The 22173-nt window shown below is 37.4% G+C and overlaps 1 non-coding gene across 1 annotated transcript; it reads left to right on the top strand.

Annotated features, from left to right (window-relative positions):
- Positions 1 to 8809: 8809 nt before the first annotated feature.
- Positions 8810 to 8917, top strand: LOC112712240 (small nucleolar RNA R71). The gene has a single exon (XR_003157731.1). It is a non-coding gene; the product is annotated as a small nucleolar RNA R71 (small nucleolar RNA).
- Positions 8918 to 22173: the final 13256 nt, after the last annotated feature.

Below are 22173 nucleotides of genomic sequence, written 5' to 3'. Positions count from 1 at the left end.
TACTATGAACCCTCTCTCCAAAATAATGAACCCTCTTATCCACCCCAAGCCCCAATAGATGATTCTCTTACCTTGCTACTTCAAGGACAAGCGGATATGCAAAGGAACACCTTAGAGTTTGTGACTAACTTGACCAAGGTAGTGCATACTTTAGCCTACAAATGTTTGAACACTCAAGGTGCTTCCGTGGCCACCTGTGAAGAATTCATTGAAGATCATAGCATGAAGGAGAGATTGGAAAACCCAATGGAAAATAAGGGAGGCTATTTTGTATTAGAGCAATTGGAGGAGCCTATGGTTATTGAAGAAAAGGAAGAAGTGGTTGAAGATTTAGGAGACGTTGAGAGTCCATGGGAATGTAGCATCATGGAGAACTCTTCCAAGAAGCTTGATATTGATGTTGAAGAGGGTGCGCAACCTCTAAGGCATATCGTCGTTGGAGACTTGGAAGAGGTTTATCAAGTGATGGATTCAATCATGAATGAATTTCTATCTACAATCGAATTCTCTCCCATTGGACATGGAGTTGAAATTATAGAAGATTGTGCACAACCTCCCATACCCTTGGTGAGCAATGAGAAAGAGAGCTACCAAGAGGAAAACGTTGGCATGGTGTATATCAAAATTGAAGAATATGAAGAGGTTGACCAAGAAATGGATTTATTCATCAATGAATTTCTATCCAAAATTGAATCACCTCCCATTAGGCAAGAAATCAAAGTTCTTGAAGACAACACCAAGCCATGTGATAAAAGGGGAAAGGTTGAAATCGAGGAAGCTCGCAAAGAGGTGGAAATACGCAAAGAAGAGCACAAGGAAGTAGACCTTGCATTGTCTAAGTGTGGGGAGGTCTCCCTTCCCGAGTCACCATCCAACACAACATTCAAGTGGGTAAAATTCTTATCCCTAAGCTTTACTTTCTCGCTTGAATATGGTTTGATTGAAACGGATGGACAACTTAGAGCTCTTTGTGGAATTTAAAACAAGAATGAGTTGTGTAGTGGTTGCAAGTTAGGAATTAGGCTCATTAAGGTCAAAGCTTCAAGGTATAGGAACGATGATTGGAAGAATGCCACTTTACAAGGGTCTCGACGGAAGGCTTGGTATGTTAAAGAGAATTCTATATGTCAACCACCCAGAAAGAAAGAGTATGAAGACCAAATCGAAGACGGATGCGAAAACAAAATATGGGATCCCGGTTCGCTATGTGAAGACCAACTATGGGGACTCATATCTTGGGTTGAACTTTGCCCAAGCTTGGTGAAAACGGTTGAAAATTCTGTCAACCAATTGAGAGGCAAAGATCCTTGGAGATTTAAGGATGAGTATAAACATAAGCCACCATGACAATGAGCCCCTCAAAATGTCCAACTTAAGGACTTAAGCTAAAAGTGCTAGGTGGGAGACACCCCACCATGGTAAACTCTGTCCATTCTCTTTTAGTTTTATTTAATAAGTGATTTGAGTTGCCATTATAGGTAGATTTTCATTTCATATTGATTTGTTTGTAAAGATTGGTTGTTAGTATGTTGTATTCACTAGTAGTAGATGAATAAATCCTAAAATCAAATTGCATTTTTGTGAATTGTATGATATTTGATTGAATAAAGAAGAGTTGTAGGCATTATAGGGAGCTCTTGGGCATTTTTTTCTGCCTTTTGGGCAAAAAAAAAAAGAAAACAGGCATCGGCGCGCTAGCACGCTGTGCGCGTGCGCGGATTGCACTTCCGCAACTTCTAGTACAAAAACCAGAGAGTTGTGCGCGCTTTGTGCTAGCATTGTGCTGGGAGCACAATCTCATCCGCGCGTAAGGGTGCTATGCGCGCGTGCGCGGATTGTCCCTGCTACATCCGCGCGTGAGCGCGCTGTGTGCGCGCGCGGATTTGCACCCTGCTTTTCTCCTTCCTCCTTTCTCCTTCTTTCCTCTTTTCTTCTTTTTTCTTTCTTTTTTTTTTCTCTTCTTCCTCTCTTGGAAAATTTTTCTCTCTCTTAATATAAATAAAAAAAAATTTATAATAATAAAAAAATAATAATATAATAATAATAATAACTAAATAAATAAAATACAAAAAAAACAAAAAAAACAAAATTTTTTTCTTTCTTTTCTTCCATTTTCTTTTATTGCATTTGCTTATTTTCATTCATTGCATTTTAATTTTGTTTTTTTCTACCTTGTTCTTATTTTATTTTCTAAGTTTCTCATTTTAATAATGGTGTTGAACTTTTCTACTCAATTGTTGAGCATTCTTACATTCTTTTGGTGTTTTTTGGCTTGTTTGATATTGTTGGGTGATGAAATTTTTAAATCAATGCTTCATCTTGTATGACTCTTGTGTCTTTGTGCATTGATATGACCTCATATTGTCTTTCATGACCCACTTTTTCTCATTTGAACTTGATGCTCAATACACTCTTCATGCTTTAACTTTACTCTTGCATCGAGTTTAATGATATGCCTTAGCTTACATTGTTTTCTCACTCACATGCTTAGCTAACATGTAGTGAGAACCCTACTCTTATTTGGCATTAGCCCCCGCCTATGTTCTATTTACTTTTATATCTTTGTTGTAGGCTTAATTTTCTTTCTTTTTCTTTCCTTTTAGTTTGGCCACCAAGAAGGAAGAAAAGGAAAAGTTTCTAAATGGGGCAATAAGCAAGTCATTCTCATAACCTTTTGAAGAAGCTCATCAATTGTAGCAACTCGTCCACCTTGCTCTTCTTTGCGTGCACTGAGGACGGTGCAATCTTCAAGTGTGGGGAGGTCGTTCGACCGATCTCCATGGGTAACAATTTTCTTTTCAACACTAATTTTTTTATTTTCTTTGTTAGATTAGTTGTTGCATTACATGATAGGTCGCATGTTGGTTAGAATTTATACATATTTTTACCATTTCTTTCTCGTTAGGACTACTTGGTTAAGGTGATGATTTCTTTTCCAAGAAATTATTTTTAGGGTAACCTACCAATTTGAAAAAAAACTTTTGTGGAACTTGCTTAAATGAATTTATTTTGGAACATGGTTTTTGAGCTAAGAACACAAGCTAGTGAGATTTGAGCCTAATGGTGTGGTTACATCTTATAACCACTTATTTTCCTTCTTGTGTGCAATTATTCTCTTTCTATAATTGTGATCTTTGATTTGTTTGATTCTCTATTTCCATTATTTTGTGTATTCATGTTGAGGCCATCATTTCATTAGCTCACTTATCCAAATAGTCTTACCCTTTATCAACCATTGTTAGCCAACTTTGAGCCTACGCTTAACCCACTTGTTCTTAATTTACCACATTACAAGCCTTAAAGCGAAAAACAAATAAATGTCCTTAGTTTGGATCTTTGATTAAGCTTAGGCTAGTGTGTGTGAGTATCATTCAACTGTGGGAAAACTTGGGACATTAGTTGGGAAAAAGGGTGTGTTTTTGTATTTTTGTTGTAAAAATTAGGAATTGGGTACATACTCATGTGTTAATCAAATGTAAAACCATATGCATTGATATTCTTGAAAGAAAAAAATGATGAGAAAAAAAAAAGAAAAAAAAAGAATAAAGTAAGGAAAAAGAAATAAATATGCAAAAGAAAAGAAAAATAGAAAAAAAGAAAGAAACAAAAAAGAAAAGCAATAGAAAGGGGACAAAATTCCATAAAGTGAAGTTCAAATAAAATCAATGCATATGTGTGATAATCAAAAGAAAATACAGGAGTATGTGAAAAAGTGAGGAATGGGGAGTTAGACTAGTACTTAATTGTATAGGTCATTATATAGGTTAGGTGGGAAAGTTTAAGCTAATCAAGGATTCAAATCCTAGTCCACTGGCCATATATGACCCTACCTTGACCCTAGCCCCATTACAACCTAAAGGAAAGACCTCATGATAATTGTATGCATGCATGAAATAATTGTTGATTGTTAGATGAAAAACAAATTTTGGAGAGCATGATTAGAGGAGAATTGAGAAAATCGACCCTATACACTCGAGCGACTAGAGTGCAAACACTCCTGGTGAGGGTTCAATGCTCAATTCCTTGATTCCCGACTTTCATGAGCGTTCTTCTCGCAAGTCTACTTGAACTTCATTTTGATATTCGAATTGGTAGGATTCATGAATCATTATATGATCTTGGCCCTACTTGTGCATGTATGACTTGGAGGATTGATTATTTTTAACCAAGTAGGTAAAACCATTTTGCATTTAGTTGCATCCATTTAGATAGTTGCATATAGTTTAGGTTGCATATAGTTTAATTACATGGAATAAATGTTGATACCCTTTGTTTCCCTCTTGGCTTAAGCATGAGGATATGCTTGGTTTAAGTGTGGGGAAGTTGATAAATCCCATTTGTAGGGTTTATCTTGTATTGATTTTTGGGGATTTTATCACCTTTTACCCACATTTTTCAATAAAATAGCATGGTTTTATAACTTCTCCCTTAATTATGCTTAAGAGTGAAAACATGATTTTTAGGTCTTAAAATAGCTAAATTTAATTCACCTTGATTCCATTAGGTGCCTTGATATGTTTGTTAAGTGATTTCAGATTTAGGAGGCAAAGATTGGATCAAGGGAATGAAGGAAAAGCATGTAAAAATGGAGAACTCATGAAGAAATGTAGGAATCGCAAAAGCTGTCAAGCCGACCTCTTCGCACTTAATCGTCCATAACTTGAGTTACAGAGGTCCAAATGATGCGGTTTTAGTTGGGTTGGAAAGCTAACATCCGGGGCTTCGAAATGATATAAGATTTGCCATAGTTGCTACATGTATGGTGATGCGCACGTGCACTGTACACACACGCGTCGTCGCTGCCATATGGTCCACTTAATGCAATACGTGGCCAGCGAATTCTAAAGCCTTGTGGGCCCAATCCAACTCATTTCTAATGCTATTTAAGCCAAGGATTGAAGGGGAATCAACATACTTTAGATACTTTTACATACTTTTGATCATTAGTCATAGTTTAGTTTTAGAAGTAGTTTTAGAGAGAGAAGCTCTCACTTCTCTCTAGAATTAGGAATTAGGGTTAGATTAGGATCTCATAGTTCTAGGTTTAATTCAAGTCTCCTTCTACTTCTACCTCCAATTGGTGATTGCTACACTTTGGTTCTTCTTTCTATCCCTATTCTCTTGTTGTGATTTCTCTTATTTTGTTTCTAGGTTTTGTAATTGAGATACTCTTGTCCTTTTATTTTCTTTTAATAATGCAATTTGAGGCAATTCATGATAATTGTGATTTCCTTGATTGTTGTTGTTAATTCTTTGTATTCAATTGTTGTTATAATTCATTCTTGTTGTGATTTACAATACTTTTCTTTTGCACCATCCAAGTGTTTGATGAAATACTTGGGAGGATGTTAGAATAGGATTTTATGTTCTTGGCTTGAAAAGGTAACTTAGGATTTCTTGGGTTACTAGTGTCCAAGTGATTGATAGTTGATAGCCACTGACTCTAGTCTTCATTAATCTAATTAGTGGAAAGCTAGGATTTATGGACTTGGATTGATATAACTCACTTGACTTTCCTTTGCTATTTGAATAAAGGATGACTAAGTGGGATTAATCCTTGCAACTACCATACTTGTGGCTAGTGATAATGATGAAGACCCTTGACAACCAAACCTTGCCAAGACCATTTGTTAATAGAATTTCATTACCATTTGCTATTCATTTTTCTCATTCAAAACCCCAAAATAAATAAGTCCATAACCGATAACAAGAACATTACCCTGCAAGTCCTTTGAGAGACTACCCGAGGTTTAAATACTTCGGTTTATAGATTTTAGGGGTTTGTACTTGTGACAACCAAATTTTTGTATGAAAGGATTATTGTTGGTTTAGAGACTATACTTTACAACGAGATTTCATTAGTGAAATTCTAACCATCAAGAATCTAATCATCAGCCATCTCTAGTGAGATTCTTACAGCTTGTACCTCAAAGATTCCTAGTTTCTCCATTACAGAGAGTGGCATGAGGTTTATACCTGACCCCAGGTTACCTAGAGCCTTCTCAAAGGTCATGGTGCTGATAGTACAAGGTATTAAGAACCTTCCGGGATCCGATTTCTTCTGAGGTATTTTCAGCTGAACCAAGGCATTTAGTTCATTGATGAGCAATGAAGGTTCATCCTCCCAAGTCTCATTACCAAATAACTTGGCATTCAGCTTTATGGTTGCTCCTAGATACCAGTAACTTGCTCTTCAAAAATATTTCATCTTCTTTAGAGGAAGAATACTCATTAGAGCTCATGAATGGCAATAGTAAGTTCAGTGGAATCTCTATGGTCTCTGTATGAGCCTCAGATTCCTTTGGTTCCCATTAGGGAACTTCTTAGTGGTTAGTGGACGTCCAGTGAGGTCTTCCTCACTGGGGATCACTGCCTCTTCCTCCTTTGTAGGTTCGGCCATTTTGGTTATCTTGATGGCCTTGCACTCTCTCTCTTTGGATTCTCTTCTGTATTGCTTGGGAGAGTATTAGGAGGAGTTTCAGTAACTCTTTTACTCAGCTGACTTGTGCACGAAATTGTGATCATCAACGGCGCCATCAACATGGTACGCTCAATTGCAATCTCAGCTCTTTATCACAACTTCACACAACTAACCAGCAAGTGCACTGGGTCATCCAAGTAATAAACCTTACGCGAGTAAGGGTCGATCCCACGGAGATTGTTGGTATGAAGCAAGCTATGGTCATCTTGTAAATCTCAGTCAGGCAGATTCAAATGGTTATGAATGATTTATGAATAAATCATAAAATAAAGATAGAGATACTTATGTAATTCATTGGTGAGAATTTCAGATAAGCGTATGGAGATGCTTTGTCCCTTCCGTCTCTCTGCTTTCCTACTGTCTTCATCCAACCCTTCTTACTCCTTTCCATGGCAAGCTGTATGTAGGGTTTCACCATTGTCAGTGGCTACCTCCCATCTTCTCGGTGAAAATGTTCAACGCGCTCTGTCACAGCACGGCTATTCAGCTATCGATTCTCGATCATGTCGGAATAGAATCTAGTGATTCTTTTGCGTCTGTCACTAACGCCCCACAATCGCGAGTTTGAAGCTCGTCACAGTCATTCAATCCTTGAATCCTACTCAGAATACCACAGACAAGGTTTAGACCTTCTGGATTCTCTTGAATGCCGCCATCAATTCTAGCTTATACCACGAAGATTCTGATTAAGGGATCTAAGAGATAAACATTCAAGCCTTGTTTGCTTGTAGAACGGAAGTGGTTGTCAGGCACGCGTTCATAAGTGAGAATGATGATGAGTGTCACATAATCATCACATTCATCATGTTCTTAGGTACGAATGAATATCTTAGAACAAGAATAAGCTGAATTGAATAGAAGAACAATAGTAATTGCATTAATACTCGAGGTACAGCAGAGCTCCACACCTTAATCTATGGTGTGTAGAAACTCCACCATTGAAAATACATAAGAACAAGGTCTAGGCATGGCCGAATGGCCAGCCTCCCCAAAGAGGGTTCAATCATAAAAGCATGATCAAAAGATTCAAGTGATCAAAAGATGTCTAATACAATAGCAAAAGGTCCTACTTATAGAGAACTAGTAGCTACGGTTTACAGAAATGAGTAAATGACATAAAAAATCCACTTCCGGGCCCACTTGGTGTTTGCTTGGGCTGAGCATTGAAGAATTTTTCGTGTAGAGACTCTTCTTGGAGTTAAACGCCAGCTTTTGTGCCAGTTTGGGCGTTTAACTCCCATTCTTGTGCCAGTTCCGGCGTTTTACGCCAGAATTCTTGAGCTTACTTGGAACGCCTGTTTGGGCCATCAAATCTCAGGCAAAGTATGGACTATTAAACATTGCTGGAAAGCCCAGGATGTCTACTTTCCAACGCAGTTGAGAGCGCACCAATTGGGCTTCTGTAGCTCCAGAAAATCCACTTCGAGTGCAGGGAGGTCAGAATCCAACAGCATCTGCAGTCCTTTTCAGCCTCTGAATCAGATTTTTGCTCAGGTCCCTCAATTTCAGCCAGAAAATACCTAAAATCACAAAAAAACACACAAACTCATAGTAAAGTCCAGAAAAGTGAATTTTAACTAAAAACTAATAAAAATATAATAAAGAATAACTAAAACATACTAAAAATAATGCCAAAAAGCGTACAAATTATCCGCTCATCACTGACCCACTTGTGCCTCCAAATTTCTGATGGAGGACCTTGTCTCAGTCATGAAATTGAGAGTGGCCTTAGATAGATCAGAGACTATGTTTGCTAAGCCAGAGCGGCTCTGCTCAGAATTTTGTCTATTGCTGAGAAGATGATGGAAAAGGCTTGCTATTGCCAAACCTATTTCTCCCACCATTATTATTACTGAAGCCTTGTTGAGGCTTTTGTTGATCCTTCCATGAGAAATTTGGATGATTTCTCTATGAAGGATTATAGGTGTTTCCATAGGGTTCTCCCATGTAATTCACCTCTTCCATTGTAGGATTCTCAGGGTCATAAGCTTCTCCTTCAGAGGAGGTTTCTTTAGTACTGCCGGATGCAGCTTGTAATCCAATCAGATTCTGAGAAATCATATTGACTTGCTGAGTCAATATTTTGTTCTGAGCCAATATGGCATTCAGAGTATCAATTTCAAGAACTCCTTTCTTCTGAGTCATCCCATTATTCACAGGATTTCTTTCAGAAGTGTACATGAACTGGTTATTTGTAACCATCTCAATGAGTTCCTAGGCTTCTGCAGGTGTTTTCAGATGAAGATACCCACCAGCAGAATGGTCCAATGACATCTTGGATAATTCAGACAGACCATCATAGAATATACATATGATGCTCCATTCTGGAAGCATGTCAGAAGGACACCTTTTGGTTAATTGCTTGTATCTTTCCCAAGCTTCATAGAAAGATTCACCTTCCTTCTATTTGAAGGTTTGGACTTCCACTCTAAGCTTGCTCATCTTCTGAGGTGGAAAGAATTTGGTCAAGAAAGCATTGACCAACTTGTCCCAAGAGTTCAGGCTTTTTCTAGGTTGTGAGTTCAACCATATCCTAGCTCTGTCTCTTACAGCAAAAGGGAAAAGCATAAGTCTGTAGACCTAGGGATCAACCCATTGGTCTTAATAGTATCACAGATATGCAAGAATTCAGCTAAGAACTGATGAGGATATTCCGATGGAAGTCCATGAAACTTGCAATTTTGCTACATTAGAGAAACTAATTGAGGCTTAAGCTTAAAGTTGTTTGCTCCAATGGCAGGAATTGAGATGCTTCTTCCATAGAAGTTGGAAGTTGGTGCAGTATAGTCACCAAGCATCTTCCTTGCATCTCTGGCATTGTTGTTGGGTTCGGCTGCCATGTCTGCTTCTTTTTTAAAATTATCTGTAAGGTCCTCTCCGGAGTGTTGTGCTTTAGCTTCTCTTAGCTTCCTTTTCAGAGTCCTTTCAGGTTCAGGATCAGCTTCAACAAGAATGTGTTTATCCCTTTTTCTGCTCATATGAAAAAGAAGAGAACAAATGGAGTAGTGGAATCCTCTATGTCACAGTATAGAGATTCCTTGAGGTGTTAGAAGAAAAGAAAAATAGAAGAATGAGGTAGAGAGAGAATAAGAAGAATTCGAACACAGAGGGAGAGAGAATGTTCGAATTATAAGTAGAAGAGAAGTGTTAGCAAATAAATAGAAAGAGATGAGAGAGAGAGTATTTGAAAATTAAAACTAAAACAATTAGTTAATTAAAAAGATTTTTGAAAAAGTGGTTAGTGATTTTCGAAAATTGGAAGTGGAAAAGTGGTTAGGTGGTTTTGAAAAAGATAAAAAATAGTAATTAGTTGAAAAAGATTTGAAAATAATTTTGAAGAGATAAGAAGTTAGAAACAGATTTTGAAATTAAAATTTTAAAAAGATATAATTGAAATTTATTTTGAAAAAAAAAGAGTTAAAAAGATTTGATTTTTAAAATTAAAGTTGATGACTTGACTAACAAGAAACTAAAAGATATGATTCTAAAATTCAAAGATTGAACCTTTCTTAATAAGAAAGTAACAAGCTTGAAATTTTGAATCAAAACATTAATTGTTAGCAAGGATTTTTGAAAATATGAGATAAGATTAAGAAAAAGATTTTTGAATAATTAGTTTGAAAATTTTCAAAAAAATTGAAAGATGAACGTTTAAAATATGTTTGATGCAAAAAGTTATGAATTAAAACATGAAAAATTGAAAAAATTCGAATTGGGAACAAAATTACCTCCCTTGTGTCATCCTGGCGTTAAACGCCCAGAATGCTATCCATTATGGCGTTTAATGCCCACTTGGCTGCCTCTCTGGGCGTTTAATACCCAGCCAGATACCCTGGCTGGCGTTAAACGCCAGGAATCCTTCTTTCTAGGCATTTTTCTAAATGCTCAGAATGCTGTCGTTTCTGGCGTTAAACGCCTAGAATGCTGCCCATTCTGGCGTTTAACACCCAGAATGATATCTTTACTGGCGTTAAACGCCCAGAATGATAGCCATTCTGGTGTTTAACGCTCAAAGTGCCTCTTTACTGGGATTTTGACGCCAGTGAGCTCTTTTTCTCTGTGATTCCTCTGCTTTATGTTTTGATCCTTCATTTCTCTGTATTATTTACTGAAAAGATATATATTTTCTTTTTTTTTGAATTTGAACTTTTGAATTGACTAACAAGAAATGACTAAATTTTAAAAATTTTTGACCAAGTCAACTCAAAATTTCGAAAATTATGAGAGGAAAAAGGAAAAGATATTTTTTTTACTTTTGAATTTTGAATGAGGAAAGGGAAAAACAAGAAAATGAAACAAAACATAAAATTTTAAGATCAAAACAAAAAATGCATGCAAGAACACTTTGAATGTCAAGATGAACACCAAGAACACTTTGAAGATCATGATGAACATCAAGAACATATTTTTGAAAATTTTTAAGAAAAGAAAGACATGCAAGACACCAAACTTAGAAATTTTTAATGTTTAGACACTATGAATTCGAAAATGCACAAGAAAAGACGCAAAACAAGGAAAATTAAAGATCAAACAAGGAAAATCATCAAGAACAACTAGAAGGTCATGAAGAACATAATGCATGAATTTTCAAAAATTTTTAAGAAAATTAAAAACATGCAGTTGACACCAAACTTAAAATTTGACACAAGAATCAAACAAGAAACACAAAATTTTCTTTTATAATTTTATTAAATTTTTTGTATTTTTTTCGAAAATAAAAATAAAAAGCATAAACATAAAATAAAATTACCCAATCTAAGCAACAAGATGAACCGTCAGTTTTCCAAACTCGAACAATTCCCGGTAATGGCGCCAAAAACTTGGTGCATGAAATTGTAATCACACTTTTGCAACTCCGCACAACTAACCAGCAAGTGCACTGGGTCGTCCAAGTAATAAAACCTTACGCGAGTAAGGGTCGATCCCACATATATTGTCGGCTTGAAACAAGCTATGGTCATCCTGTAAATCTTAGTCAGGCAGATTCAAATGGTTATGAGGTTTTGATAATTAAAAGATAAATAAAACATAAAATACAATAAAGATACTTATGTAATTCATTAGTGGAAATTTCAGATAAGCGTTTGTAGATGCTTTGTTGCTTCTGAACCTCTGCTTTCCTATTGTTCTCATCCAATCATGCGTGCTCCCTTCCATGGCAAGCTATATGTTGGTGGATCACCGTTGTCAATGACCATCCGTCTTCTCAGTGAAAATGGTCCAGGTACGTTTCCGCACGGCTAATCATCTATCGGTTCTCACTTGTGTTGGAATAGGATCTCTTTATCCTTTTGCATACTGTCACTGCGCCCAACATTCGTGATTTTGAAGCTCGTCACAGTCATCCCTTCCCCGATCCTACTCGGAATACCACAAACAAGGTTTAGACTTTTCGGATCTCAGGAATGCTGCCAATTTGTTCTAGCCTATACCACGAAGGTTCTAACTTCACGGATTCGAATGCTCTGTTTTCAGGAGAAGCAAGTCAAATCAATGGATCAGATACCCAAGAGATTATACTCTAGCTGTCGTCCAATGACTACGTTGAACATCATGTAGACCGCTTGTGGTTGTTAGGCATGCGGATCTTGGCTAAGCGAGTAACGAAGATAGTGGGTGATTGTCATGGGTCACCCCTTCATTCTGACTTAACTAAATTAAATATGAGAGTATATCTTGGAGAAGAAGTAGGCATGAATTGAAAGAAAAACAATAGTACTTGCATTAATTCATGAAGAGCAGCAGAACTCCGCACCTTAATCTATGTGGTGTAGAAACTCCACCGTTGGAAAATACATAAGAGAGAAAGGTCTAGGCATGGCCGAATGGCCAGTGACGTTAGGATTTTTGCCAGTAAAGAATTTCATAAAAACAATCGCGTTGTAGATATAGTCTCTAAACCGACAAAAATCCCTTCGTACAAACGTTTTGGGTGTCACAAGTAACAAACCCCTTTAGAAATTGTTAACCGAATATTCAAACCTCGGGTCGTCTTCTCAAGGAACTGCGAGGAAGTATGTTCTTATTATTGGTTATAAAGGTTGTAATCGGGGTTTAGAAGGTGAGAAGCAAGTAATTTAAATGATGAGTGAATTAAATGGCAATTAAAAATAAATAATAATTGTAAAACAACTTTTGGCAAGATAAGGGAATTTAGAGGTCTAACTTAGTTATCTCTCTCAACTATAATAAAAGTTGAATCTAAACTCCACTTGGTCAACCTTTGCCAGGGCAAAGGAAAGTCAAGGGACTAATTAAATTGACGTTTGAATCCTAATTATTTCCTAAGAAAAGGTTGGGATTATTTAGGTTCAGCTCAATTAGCAAGATAACGATTATTAATTACGTTAAGTTTAATAACTGTTGAGTTACTAAATTCCTAATCAGAACCAAAAGGGAAAAAAAGTAAAATTGCTGGAATAATAAAAATATCCTTGGATGAGAAGCAATGGCAATTTAATTCAAAGAGAATAATTATAAACTGAAAATACCTCAATTATCATTAGATAAAAATGTCATCAACAGCCAATTGGGCAACATCAATCAAACATAATAAAGGCTTCAGAGTAATCAAAATATAAAAGAGAAATTAAATAGTAAAAAGGAATATTAAACCTGGGAACGAGAGTCACTCTAGAAAGCTAAGAGAAGTTCTAAATCCTAATTTCTAAAAACACTACCTAAATCCTAAGAGAGAAAGAGAGAGAGAGAGAGGAGAGAACATCTCTCTCCAAAACTACATCTAAAACATGGAAAAGTAAATTATGAGAGGCCTGATTATTAATACATGCATTCCCCCACTTTATAGCCTCTAATCTGTGTATTTTGGGCTGAAAACTGGGTCAAAAACAGCCCAGAAGTCATTTCCAGCGCTTTCTGGTCCATACAGGTCGCAAAAAAGTGATGCGGCCGCATGGCTCACGCGGCCGCGCGAGTTGCGTTCCTGCCAGGTCACGCGTCCGCGTGACTCACGCGTTCGCGTCGCCTGGCGTTGGGGCAGCTATAGAAAATTATATATCAAATCGAAGCCCCGGACATTAGCTTTCCAACGCAACTGGCACCGCATCGTTTGGACCTCTGTAGCTAAAGTTATAGCCGTTTGAGTGCGAAGAGTTCAGGCTGGACAGCTTAGCAGTTTCTCCAACTTCTTGTATTCCTTCCACTTTTGCATGCTTCCTTTTCATCCTCTGAGCCATTCCTGCCCTGTAATCTCTGAAAACACTTAACACACATATCAAGGCATCTAATGGTGATAAGAGAGGATTAATAATAAGCAAATATAAGTCCAAAGAAGCATGTTTTCAATCAAAGCACATAATTAGGAAGGGAAATGTAAAACATGCAAATATTATGAATAAGTGGATAAAGAGTTGATAAAATCCACTCAATTGAGCACAAGATAAACCAGAAAATAGTGGTTTATCAGCCAGCCTCCCTCAAAGTGATCAAAAGATCAAAAGATGAAATACAATAGTCAAAAGTGCTATTTATACTAAACTAGTTACTAGGGATTACAGAAAATAAGTAACTAAGTGCAGATAGTGCAGAAATCCACTTCCGGGGCCCACTTGGTGTGTGTTTGGGCTGATCTTTGAAGCTTTTACGTGCATAGGCCATTCTTGGAGTTAAACACCAACTTGGATGCCAGTTTGGGCGTTTAACTCCAGTTCTGGTGCTAGTTCTGGCATTTTACGCCAGAAAAGGGTCTCTGGTGGGCGTTTGGACACCAGTTTGGGTCATCAAATCTCGGGCAAAGTATGAACTATTATATATTGCTGGAAAGCCCAAGATGTCTACTTTCCAACGTAATTAAGAGTGCGCCAATTAAGCTTCTGTAGCTGCAGAAAATCCACTTCGAGTGCAGGAGGGTCAGAATCCAACAGCATTTGCAGTCCTTTCTCCGCCTCTGAATCAGGCTTTTGCTCAGGTCCCTCAATTTCAGCTAGAAAATACCTGAAATTACAAAAAAAACACACAAAATTATAGTAAAGTCCAGAAATGTGATTTTTTCATAAAAACTAATAAAAATATATTAAAAAGTAACTAAAACATACTAAAAACTACCTAAAAACAATGCCAAAAAGTGTATAAATTATCCGCTCATCAGTGTTCTAAGGAGAATTCTGTGTGTCAACCACCCGGATGGAAGAATCGTGATGATCAACTAGAAGAAGGGTGCCTAAACAAGATATGGGATCCAAGATCGGAACATGAAGACCAATTTTAGGAGCTCATAACTTGGGTAGAACTTCACCCAAGCCTGGTAAAGACGGTTGAAAATTCTGACAACCATTTGAGGAGTAAGCATCCTTGGAGGTTTAAGGATGAATACAAGCATAAGCCACCATGATGAATAGTCTCCCAAATGTCCAACTTAAGGACTTAAACTAAAAGTGCTGGATGGGAGACACCCCACCATGGTAAACTCTTTCCATTCTCTTGTATATATAATCAATGAGTGATTTGAGTTGCCATTATAGGTAGTTTTCCTCTTCATGCATTCTTGCTTTAATGCTTTGGTTATTAGTTTGTTTAAATTGCACTTTTGTCTTGAATTGCACTTTGCTTGGAGTGCAAGTTTGACAAACCCATTTTTAGGGTTTATCCTGTGTTGATTTTAGGGGATTTTATCACCTTTTCTCACATTTATCCAATGAAATAGCATAGTTTTTATTATTCTCCTTTATTTGTGCTTAAGTGTGAAAACATGCTTTTTAGGCCTTAATTTGCTAATTTTGATTCACCTTTGATTCCACAAGATGCTTTGATGTGTTTGCTAGTGAATTCAGGTTGAAAAGGCTAGGAATGGATCAAAGGAGTGAAGAGAAAGCCATGCAAAGTAGAGAACTCATGGAGAATCAAGGATTTAGAGTGCATACACCGACGCGCACGAGTGACAGACGCGCACGCGTGGGTGTGCTGTCACAAGGCGACGCGTATGCATGACAGACACACACACGTGGATAGCAAAATGCCAAACGACGCGTACACGTGACCCACGTGTACGCGTCGATGCTCGCACGTGACCTCATTAAAGTGAATCTGCTGGGGGCGATTTCTGGGCTTTCCAGGCCCAAATTCAACTCACTTCTGATGCTATTAAACCCAAGGATTGAAGGGGATCAACACATTAGAACATTAGCACATAGTTTAGTTTAGTTGATGCTTTAGTTAGTTTCTAGAGAGAGAAGCTCTCTCTTCTCTCTAGAATTAGGTTAGAGGTAGATTAGAATTTCTTAGATCTAGGTATTAATTCTTGTTCTCATCTACTTTTCTTTTCAATTTCTTGTTGCCACATCTTTACTCTTCTAGTTCCTTTTATTAATTTCTTGTTCTAGTTACTTTGTTGTTGATGCACTCTTGCTTCTTCTATTTTCCTTTAATGCAGTTTCATGTTTGATTTCTTTTATTGTTGATTTACTTTGTTATTGTTAATTCCTTGCCTTGAGTAGTTGTAGATTTACATTCCTTACAATTTTATCTTACTTTCTTTTTATGTCTTCCAAATGTTTGATAAAATGCTTGGAAGGATGTTAGAGTAGATTTATCTCCTCTTGGCTTGAGTTGAGTAATTAGTGACACTTAAGTTATCCAACTCATTTGTTGATTCATAACTGGAAATTGCTAATTGAATTGCATGTCACTAAAGCTAGTCTTTCCTTCGGATTAGACTAGGACTTGTGGATCCAAATTGATTATCTTCACTTGACTTGCCTTCATAGTTAGAGGTTAACTAAGTGGAGCAATGAACAATTGTTTTCACAATTGATAAGGATAACAAGGAAAGAATTTTTAGTTCTCATACCTTGCTAAGAGCTTTCTTAGTTGTTAGTTTATTTCTTTTGCCATTTACATTTCTTATTTCTTAACCCAAAAGCCCCAAAACATACTTCCTAACCAATAACAAGAACACTACCCTGCAATTTCTTGAGAGACGAACCGAGGTTTAAATACTTCGGTTTATTTTTATAGGGGTTTGTACTTGTGACGACCAAATTTTTGATTGAGGAGTTGTTTGTTGGTTTAGAACTATACTTTCAACGAGATTTCATTTGTGGAATTCTTTACCGATAGACAATTTTCGTTCATCAAAATGGAGCCGTTGCTAGGAGTTGCAATTGTGTGGCTTGTTATTGGTTAGTGTACATGTGTTAATATTGTGAATAACTTGATTTTGAGATTGCTAGTTGTAGGACTTTGTTTCATTATTTCTTGTTAGCTTTTGTTTTTATTTTCTCTTTTCATCATGAATTCTCATCCTTTTGGCTATGAGTTTGGTTCCAATTATGTTGTAGGAAGTAGAGATTACAATGAAGACATGCATCAAGGATAGAACAATCAAGGGTGGGAGGAGCCATATGCATATGATCAATCCTCTTGGCAACAACCTCCACCAATGCACTATGAACAAGAGCCATTCTATGATGCATACCAATCAAATGGCTATGGTGATCTTCCTTGTGACTATCAAGAACCACCATCATATGCCTATGAGCCATATCCTCAACATAGCCATATACCATACTCACAAGCCCCTTTTCACCAAATATCTCCATATGATCCTAATCCATATCCACCATACCAACCACCTTTTGAGCCATATGAACCATATATGGAACCATCTATATTCCAATACAATTACTCCCAAGAACCACCTCAATACACACAAACTCCATACCCTTACCAAGAAGAACCACTTCCATATCAAGAACCCTTCCTCCAAAACAATGAACCCACCTATCCACCCCAATCTCCAATAGAAGACACCCTTGGTCCTATTCTTCAAGGACAAAAAGAAATGAAAATGGAGGTATTAGAATTCACCGCTATCATGACCAAGGTAGTAAAACTTTAGCCTCCTAATATTTTAATACTCAAAGCACTTCCATGGCCACATGTAGAGAATCAATTGAAGAGTGTGGCATGAGGGAGAGATTGAAAAATCTGGAGGAGAATGAGGAGTTAGATTTTGTATTGGAACAATTGGAGGAACCTATGATTGTTGAAGAGAATGAAACCCCTCGAAGAAGATTGAAATTGATGTTAATGAGGAAAGTGCACAACCTCCAAGACAAGTTGTGAATGAAGACTTAGAGGGAATGGAGCAAGAATTGAGTTTCCTTGGTGATGAAGATCATGCATCAAACCTTCTTGGTGGTGAATCCTTTGAACTTGAAGAACCTTCTCCTGGTAAGATAGAAAGCAATGCGGAGGTAGATTTTTCTCATCCTCCCATTTATGATTTGAGTGATGGAGAAGAGTTAGATGACATTAATGAGCAAAGGATTGAAATTGAGAAAAGTTGTCAAGAGGTGGGGGTAATCAAAGAAGTGCACAAGGGAGTGGAGCTTACAAGACCAATGGAAATACTTCTCCCCAAGCCATCACCATCCATCCTTTCATTCAAGTGGGTAAATCTCTCATCCCTAAGCTTTATGATTCCACTTGAATATGGTTTGCTTGAAATGGATAGACAACTTAGATCTTTTTGTAGCTTTAAGAGCAAAAGGGAGATGGTTAGTGGTTGGCATTGTAAATCAAAGTTCATAATGGTTGCATGCTCAAAGCTTAATAGCAAGGGTTGGTGTAGAACTAGATTGCTTGGGTCTAGGATGATGTTTGGCCACTTGAGTGAGAATTCCGAGATTATGGCACCCAAATAGAATAATGATGATCAATTTGAAGATGGGTGTAGAAACAAGATATGGGATCCCGGCATACATGAGGATCAATTTTGGGAGCACTTAGCTTGTGTGGAACTCCATCAAGGCTTGGTGGCATTAATTTTAAAGAATGGAACTTATTTGAGATTCAAGCATTGGTGGATGTTCAAGGATGGATTCAAGCACAAGCCACCATGACAAAGAGCTTCCCAAAATATCCAACTTAAGGACAATAAATGAAAGTGCTAGGTAAGAGACACCCCACCCTGGTAAACTCTTTTCATTTCTCTCTTTTGTAAATATTGGTAGAAATTTGTTTAATTTCAAGTTTTGTTTAGTTAGTTGAGTTTATTTGGTAGTTTAGTATGTTAAATAAGGTTTTATGGAGTTTTGATAGCTGTTTGGAGGTTTGGAATGCTTGGTTTGGTGCAAAAACATGAAAAATTTTGAAAAATAGAGCACCAACTCAGTCGTACGCGTCACCCACGCGTACGCGTGGATCCATAAGTTTCACCCCTCTATACATGAAACCAAGAGTTGTGACCACCTCATGCCAACTTTATGCCCGAGGTACAACCCTACCCACGCATACGCGTCGTTTCTCTTAATAACACACCACGCGTACACGTGACCTATGCGTATGCATCGATCCCATTTCACCTCACCACGCGCACGCGTCCCTCTTCGCATACGCATGGATTGCCCTGCATCAACCATCTTCTTTTCTTCTCCTCTTTCCATTTCTTTTCTTCTTCTTTCTTTTCTTCTTTTCTTTCCCTTCTTCAGCCGTCATCCAACACTACCAAATACCATCTAAACCGTTTCTTTTAGTTATATAGTTGGTTAGTTGTTTAGATAGTTAAATTTTCATTTAGTTTTTTGTTTTTCATTATAAGTGTTGGATTATTAATATTGTTTGTTGTTATTGCTGCCTAGTACTAAATAGAATGTTAGTTTAACATCATTGTTGCTAATTCCTTGTTGGATTTTATTGTTGAAGTTATATCCTGCTACTTGGTTTTGAGTTTCTTTGTTGAACATTTTTGAATACCAAGTGAATGAAAATTGCCCTCAAACTTCTTCAAATATTTTTGAATTGCATGATTTGGCCAACATGTGATTTGAATCCTTTTCTTTGATTAGACAATTTCATGATGGATGTTGTGCATTTGTCTTAATACATTGTGTCTCTTGATCATATGCATCTATATGTTATATATTTGCTTGAATGCTTTCATGCTTCTTATTGCTTACTTGGTTATCTTAACCTATGAGTTTAGAGCATCTCAAGCACACTAGAATGAGTGAAGTGCATGCCTCTTTTGTGAAATTATGACAAAGCTTTTTATACTAGTGTGCCTGTGTTCTAAACCGCGCGCAACTTAGAACCCACTCACTTATTTTTCATCATGTCACACATTGGGTCACTCATTTCATTCTAGTGAATTACCTCATTCCAACAATATATGCTTCCTTGATTTTGCATTTACTTGTCTTCTTATCCTATTTTCTATTTTCAGGATGTTTGCCATAAGCAAAAATGAAAGCGGGAAGAAAGAACATGCAGCAACTGGTTGACCTACCAGCTGAAGGTAGCAACTCAGAGAGTTTCCGCACCCCCTTGCTCATCTTAGAATGCACCGAGGACGGTGCAAACTTTTAAGTGTGGGGAGGTCGTCTGATGCCAGGGCATCTAGGCCAGTTTCACTGACCTTTTCTTTACTGTTTTAGGGTAGTTTCATGCATTTTCTTAGTGAATAAGGCAAGTTTTGGATGAAAATACACTTACACCTTGATTCAAGCAACTATTGTGAATTTCATATGATTTCATGAGGATTTTGCTAGAATTGCATGATAAATTGATGATGCATAATCTCATGACTTTGGCTAGAGCTTTGATGTACTTTATTTGCTTGATTTCAGGGCAAAGGAAGCAAGGAAGAACCACGTTAGTACTCACCTTAATCTAGTTAACGTGAACACTAACGTGGAATGGCAAATAGCTTGCAATGTTAATGAGAAAAGTGATCACCAATAACGCCTGCGAAGCCATCAATAGCTCACGTTACTTGCCACGTTAACTAAGTTAACGTGGAAACAAAAGAGAACTCCAACGTTAGTGGAAAACGTGAACACCACTAACGTTATACTCCAACGTTAGGGGTAAACATGAACACCACTAACGTTCCAAGACTTGGCAATGAGCTACGTTAAGAGTCATGTTAACTAAGTTAACGTGAACTCTAACGTAGAAGAGAAGAACAACGCCAACGTTAGTGACACTCACCTTTGTTACTAACGTTGGATGAACTAGCATTGCCTACGTTAGTAGTCACGTTAAGACCACTAACGTGAGAGTTAACGTGGAGTTGAGGATTGATCAGCCAACGTTAGTGACACTCACTTTTGTCACTAACGTTGGAAGATGGCATTACTACTGTGTTAAGAGCCACGTTAACTTAGTTAACGTGAGCTCTAATGTGAAGAATAGAGGCACATGGAGCGTTAGTGACAAAGGTAAGTGTCACTAACGCTCTCGAAGGTGAAGCATACCCACGTTAAGAGCCACGTTAGTTACACTAACGTGAACTCTAATGTAGGGACAAAAGGCACATAGCAACGTTATTGGGAAAGGTGAGTCCCAATAACGCTTGCGAAAGGGGCATAAGCCAATGTTATTGGGAAAAGTGAGTCCCAATAACGTTAGCAAAGATGTAGAAGGCAACGTTAGTGGTCACGTTAGTGCCACTAACGTTGAAGTTAACATGAGGTATTTGAGGGTGGAACGTTAGTGGAAAAAGTGATTGCCACTAACGTTCTCAAACCCACAATGTCACTTAACGTTAATCTCACTAACGCCCATGCCTAATTCATACTTCTCTGCAAGTTGGGCCCACTAAAGATTAGAACTGCTTCAACTCAAGATCCAGAGCCCACATCCAAGACTTGAAGAACTCACTAGAAGATCAAGAGGAGTAGTATATATAGGAGTAGTTTTGAACTATAGAGAAGCTTGGCACTTTGGAGAACTACCTCTGTATATTCACTTTTCTGCACTTTTAGCATGGATTCTTCTTTTCTGCCATTTTTTATTTCTAGAGCTATAAACAACTAAACCCCTTTCATTGGGTTAGGGAGCTCTGTTGTAATTTGATGGATCAATTATAGTTTTCATTCCTCTTCTTCTTTCTTTTCTCTTGATCTTACTAGAAAGCTTTCGATCTTCATCTAATTGGATTGTTATCTTGGGAAAGAAACTCTCCATAATTGGATCTCCTCTGAGCCTTGGAAAAGGGATGAGGAAATCATGCTAGAAACGCTTTCTCATGTTGGACCAAATTGGGGTTTGGGTGGATATAGTGACATGTAATCCTCCCAACACTTTGATTTGGAAATACATGTGGTATAATCAGTGACCACACTTCATCTCTTCCCATGAGCAATTAAATCAAGGAATTGGGCAATTGTTCAAGCTTAGAGAGATTGGATTGCCAAGGAATTGGGATCCAATCACTTAAGATTGCCAAGGAGATCAATGAATGCATTGATTGAGGAAGAGATGAGAATGAACTTGATCCAGAGAATGCAACATCTCCTGAACCCAATGATTTCCCCATTTCTGATCTTACCCATTCTCTTTACTTTCTGTCATTTATTTTCATGCTCATTGCCCCAAATCCCCATTTAAGATTCTGTACTTCATTTTCTGTTATTTACTTTCCTGCCATTTAATTTTTCTGTAATTCTCAACTACATCCTGCTTACAACTAGCATAATCTTCCAATTAAAATTGCTTGACCAATCAATCCTTGTGGGATTCGACCTCGCTCTATTGTGAGTTTTTACTTGACGACAATTTGGTATACTTGCCGAAGGGAAATTTGTTGAGAGACAAGTTTTCATGCATCAAGTTTATGGCGCCGTTACCGGGGATTGATTTTGAATCAACAATGATTAAGTTGGAAGATCACTAGATTGAGCATTTTTCTTTTTTTATTTGTTATTTGATTTGGTCGATTACCTTCAGTT

This window comes from Arachis hypogaea, chromosome 1 (assembly GCF_003086295.3).
Source record: "Arachis hypogaea cultivar Tifrunner chromosome 1, arahy.Tifrunner.gnm2.J5K5, whole genome shotgun sequence".
Taxonomy (NCBI): Eukaryota; Viridiplantae; Streptophyta; class Magnoliopsida; order Fabales; family Fabaceae; genus Arachis; species Arachis hypogaea.
This window is presented reverse-complemented; position numbering and strand designations above follow the sequence as displayed.